We start from the raw sequence: 4,811 nt of genomic DNA, 5'->3' as shown, positions 1-4,811 counted from the left end.
CAGCAGGAACAAGGAAAACAGAAATACTGCAGTAAACTCTTCCCAGCAAACTCAAATAAACCAGACTGGGATAAAATGGATTTTCTCTTGGAGTTTTCTGATGTTTACCTGAGCAGCTGAAATGGACTATAGGCTGTTTGCCGAAGGCAATAAAGAAGAAGGGAGTTACTTCATCACTTAGCTATAGCCACTCTGGGAGCAGCTATCCTTGTGCATTCTTTTGTGATTCTTGAGCCTCAAATAGACCTTCTTCCGTAAGGAGTTTTCAGTTTCCCTGTTGGCATAAGCTTACCTTTTATCCCCCCACTCCATCCCACTCCTGTTCCCCCAAGTGCCAGCTCTAAACATATTGAAAATGTTCCAAAGGTAAAGCTCCTTTCTGCCCCCTCACTGCCCCAAGCGAGGAGGCTGAAGGGCCATACTAAGAAGTATACTGGCATTACTCGACAAGTTTGCAGAAAGAAAACCAGAACTCTCTGTGGGCTGATACAGTTCAGGAGTTGGCTCTTCTTTTGTCTTGTGTGTGGCTACTGTGTGCAGTTTCTGGAGAGCACTTTGGAATGCTGTAAATTACTTTTCATACAGAAAGTAGGTGGGGAAAAAATATTTCATGGCATTCTCTGGACATAAGATGTATTAATTATATTTTAACTATTATAGAAATTACTGTAATTTCAGCTCGTATTCTCATGTGTGTATGGCAGATGGCAGCTTCTTTGTCAGTAGGTCTGCTCTGTAAATACAGGCATACTCACCAGTAGATTTGCATTTGCTTTCAAGGATGACTGGAGTGATAATGATTTACTAATCTATAGCTGAGTGAGTTTTAAGCTCAAACACTTACAAAACTGATTATAATATATTCAGTGGTAGAACCTGCAGTTGCTGCTGAACTGGTTAGTTATATTAGCAGCTGCCAGGGACCAAAATCAATATTAAGAGCAATGTGCCATGTAACCGCCCACCATAACAGACAGCATTTGCCATTTTCAAAGAATTTGAAAAGCAGGAATTGCTTAAAAAATAACGTGTTTCACTGCCAATAATACGTGTTGTGGCTTGTTCATGAGTAAGTGAATGGGCTCATTTTAATGGCTTCTTTTCAATGTGTCATTTCTTATATTCCTGTGATCATATACCCATGCGGTCTATGATGCTGTAGTTCGAGGTCTTGCCCTTGTCCCAGCATTCTCAGCTGAATACAGCTATTTTCTTGTACAAATAATAGCTCTAAATAAAGAGAGTGCTGTAGGAAGGAGGAGGAATTTTATCATCTTGTGCACTTCTGCAATTGCCTGAATTACCTTTATATGAATGAATATTAGCTATTAAATGAAGTTTGGGAATTTGTAGTAAAGTTGGAAATAGTCCCTAATCTGGGAAGCTCTAAGTATTTTATTACCATGACTAGACAGATTGGTCAACATCTCTGTGTCTAGTTAAGCCAAACATGAAGCTGGTCTATTATTATTTATAATATAAATATACAGTTTTATGAGCACTTAAACATACCTGTTAGATGCTAACAGACATACACGTAAGATTTCTGGGTCTTTCCTAAATTTTGGAAAGTACTGAAGTTCCTTTCTGTTGTTGAAATGTGTGTTAATTGGAAAGGCTGCTACTTTCTGATGTGTTAGTTGACAAGCAATTAGCAACCTTAAATATTGTTTTCATAGCTGTGTAATCTTACAATGCGGTTTTTTTTTTTTTAATACAAGCAGAATGAATTTTACTGTAAAAATAAGAATAAGTGGTATGTCTTAATTACTGACAAACTGTGTTTTACGCACTGCTCAGTGAATCAGCCTTCACCTACTTTGGCAATATATGGTGATTAAAAATTGCAAATAATAAGTCAGAATCTGGTTTGGTTGGGTTTTCTTTCCCCTTCTTTTTTTCATCACCAACTATATTTTTTTACTAACAATTTTTTTATGCAGAAATGTCATAACAATCCTGGCTTGGCTTTTCTGCACTGGAGATGTGATTAGAAAAACTTTTTACATTTTAAATAGAGCTTTTTTTTTGCTATTGGGATTGCTATTTCCCAGTAAAACCCCCCACAAGTATTGAGACCTTTAATACTGTCAGTAAGTATCACAACCTGACTGAATTATATTAAGACAGAGCAGGGAGTGCAGCTGAGCAGATGAAAATTGTACAAGATTGCATTAGAACAGGATGCTGGACTACTAATTTTTTAATAAAATTAAGATAAAAATCTTTTTTTTTTCTTTCTTTGATCTTTGTTAAAGTACCTGGTCACTTACCTGTGTGTTTGTATTTTTGATGGGCTACAAAATGTTATTTAAAAATCTTTACAATAGTGAATTAGAAAGGATAATTTGGGTCTTGCCACCAAAGGCCTGATATTTTCCATGCCACAGAGAAGTCAGGGTGACACTATAGCAGAGTTAAGGACAGCTGATCAGAGGCTGCGGAGCCCACAAGAGTGTGCTTGGTTCATTTCAGTGTAAGGAACTGAACTAAGGCCAATGAGCTGGTTGCAAGTGCTTGCTTGACCACACATTGCTTCTGGCAGGTGTGTCCAAACTGCTGGAATTTCTTCCCTATTGTGCCATCAGGCATCAGCTCATGTCCCCAATTCCCTCTTAAACCAGTATTTTTTCTGACTTTGTAATTTTAGATAAGGTATCTAACTGAAAACTTCCCCAGGAAAACTAAGCCTGTTGTGGAGCAACTGGTATTTTTTTTTATAGCCCAAGAAAATTTCTCTTCTGCCCTGCCCTATGGCTTTTAATTCCTTTGTGCTATTTTTCTTGTTCTGTCCTTCAAGATGCCCATTTTCAATATTCTTCTGCTTTGAAAACAGTAGAAACCATGTGCAGGGTTTTTTTGTGCTTTAGTTCAGATCTCTCCTGGTGGTTACTGTCTCTACAATACACATTCATATGGAAATCAGAGCTATGGATCTCTCTGTAGAGAGAGCACCCTGATACCTAGGTATTTCCTCATCTGTCTGGAGTTGTACTTTTGTTCCAGTTGCTTAGCTCACTGTCGACCTTTCCTCTTTGTCTTCCCTGATGGGAAATATTTACATACTTTCTGTGCAAGACATGACTTCGGAACAGTCTGCAGCCCACTGTACCATTTTAATGCTTTTCTGAGGCTGACAAAGCACTTTAAGATTTTTCCTCTTGACCTTTGTGCATTAGTCCAAAATGACAATACATGGTGGCTATGGATGAAGAATGGTAGGAATCGCTGCATCCAGTAGCTTGACAAGGGAAACTGCCACATACTCATGTCCCCAGCTAGCAAGTCTGAGTGTGTACTGTTGTTAGGCACATATACACACAATACCTGTATCTACAATCAGCCACATGGACCAGCAGAGACAGAAAATACAGCACTCATGCAAACAAGCAGTGGAAAATATATGCATTTACACAATATGAATCCTTTCAGTAGCAGGGTTTAGACACTCTATCAAGTAGTTGGCCAGTGGATCCTGATACCTCCCCAGCTGCTGGTATTTGGCCCGTCCCTCCCACAAAAGGCCACAGAAACACACGTGCTATGGATCCCTCCAGTAATTGGCTTTATAAAGTCAGTGTTATCCAGTAGCCGGCCCCTGGACCCTCTGTTCTTCCAGGTACAAACTCTCCTGTGTGCATGAGCACACACACACACACACACACACACACACACTCACACATGCAAAAACAGATCTATGGCAGCTGGTCCAAACGTATCTCCCTACCAGAAGCTGACACCCAGATCCTGTGGTCTTTCTAGTAGGTGGCTTGGAGTACCTGGTCTCTCCAGGTGAACTGAAAAGCCGTTGCTGTTGACTTGTTTGCAGGGTGTTGTGCCCAGACTATAGGCTGATCATTCTTCTTTGATAGCCCTGGAAGTAGCCTAGGCAGTGTGTTTTTTGTCACTGATTATAGGCTCTTAGGATTCTTCCATCTTCATCATTCCTTTACTACTTTGTCTTCAAAAACCTTATGAAGCCTTTAGTTACATACCCTAATGAAAAAGAACCAGAGTCTGTGACCAGGGCATGAAGTCTTTAGGCAATACACTGGAAAGACTTCATAAATATAGTAATGTTAAGACAGCAGTAGCAAAAAGGATGCTTTTGTCAAATTTATTGTGGAGCTGAAACCAAGTGAAAGAACTTAACTATGCTTTAAGACTCCATTAGTCTCTATGCACGTAATAATAAATACTGGTCTAGTACAGATTTATGTTAGTACAGGCGTTTTCATATCTATGAAAATTCAACTTTTTCGTATCGTACGTCAGTGAAATTGTTGACGAGCAGAACAAAAAATTAACTTCTGGAAGATTTAGAGGACAATTTAGCTGTGATATTAGACATGTTAAGTGCTGGAGGATTCCAGCTGAAGGACCTCTTCAGTAGCTTAATATTTTTAAATATCATGGGGTTTAATACAGTACAATCTACAGTGCATTAGTTACTGCCAAGGATTATTTGTAAATCAGTAAACATAGTCCTTGTTATAGAATATGCTGAAAGGGTGAGTGAAGCAGAAGCCATGGCCAAATGTTTTACAGATACACATACCATGTTTTTGGAGACGCTTTTAGACTCCTTCCATGGCATCTATGCAAAAACTGGTAACAGTGATTCTACCAATAACACTGACTGAGAATTGGAGAATGTTTGGTGTTGTCAGAATGAACAACAAATTAAGTCCAAGAGCTGAAAGGACAGCTCCTTGCAACAGAAATAGCATTCTGGATGCAGAACCCTCCAAACAGGGGGCTTGCTCTTTCTAGTTATAGATATCTAAATCTGCTTTCGGGAAACTCCTGCT

At 39.2% G+C, this 4,811-nt stretch overlaps 1 protein-coding gene across 1 annotated transcript in view; it reads left to right on the top strand.

The window, feature by feature from the left end:
* Positions 1 to 4,811, top strand: part of ESR2 (estrogen receptor 2 (ER beta)) — a 21,811-nt gene that overhangs the window by 6,290 nt on the left and 10,710 nt on the right. The window lies entirely within an intron of this gene.

Source organism: Nestor notabilis, unplaced genomic scaffold (assembly GCF_000696875.1).
Source record: "Nestor notabilis isolate BGI_N333 unplaced genomic scaffold, ASM69687v1 scaffold2365, whole genome shotgun sequence".
Lineage (NCBI taxonomy): Eukaryota > Metazoa > Chordata > Aves > Psittaciformes > Psittacidae > Nestor > Nestor notabilis.
This window is presented reverse-complemented; position numbering and strand designations above follow the sequence as displayed.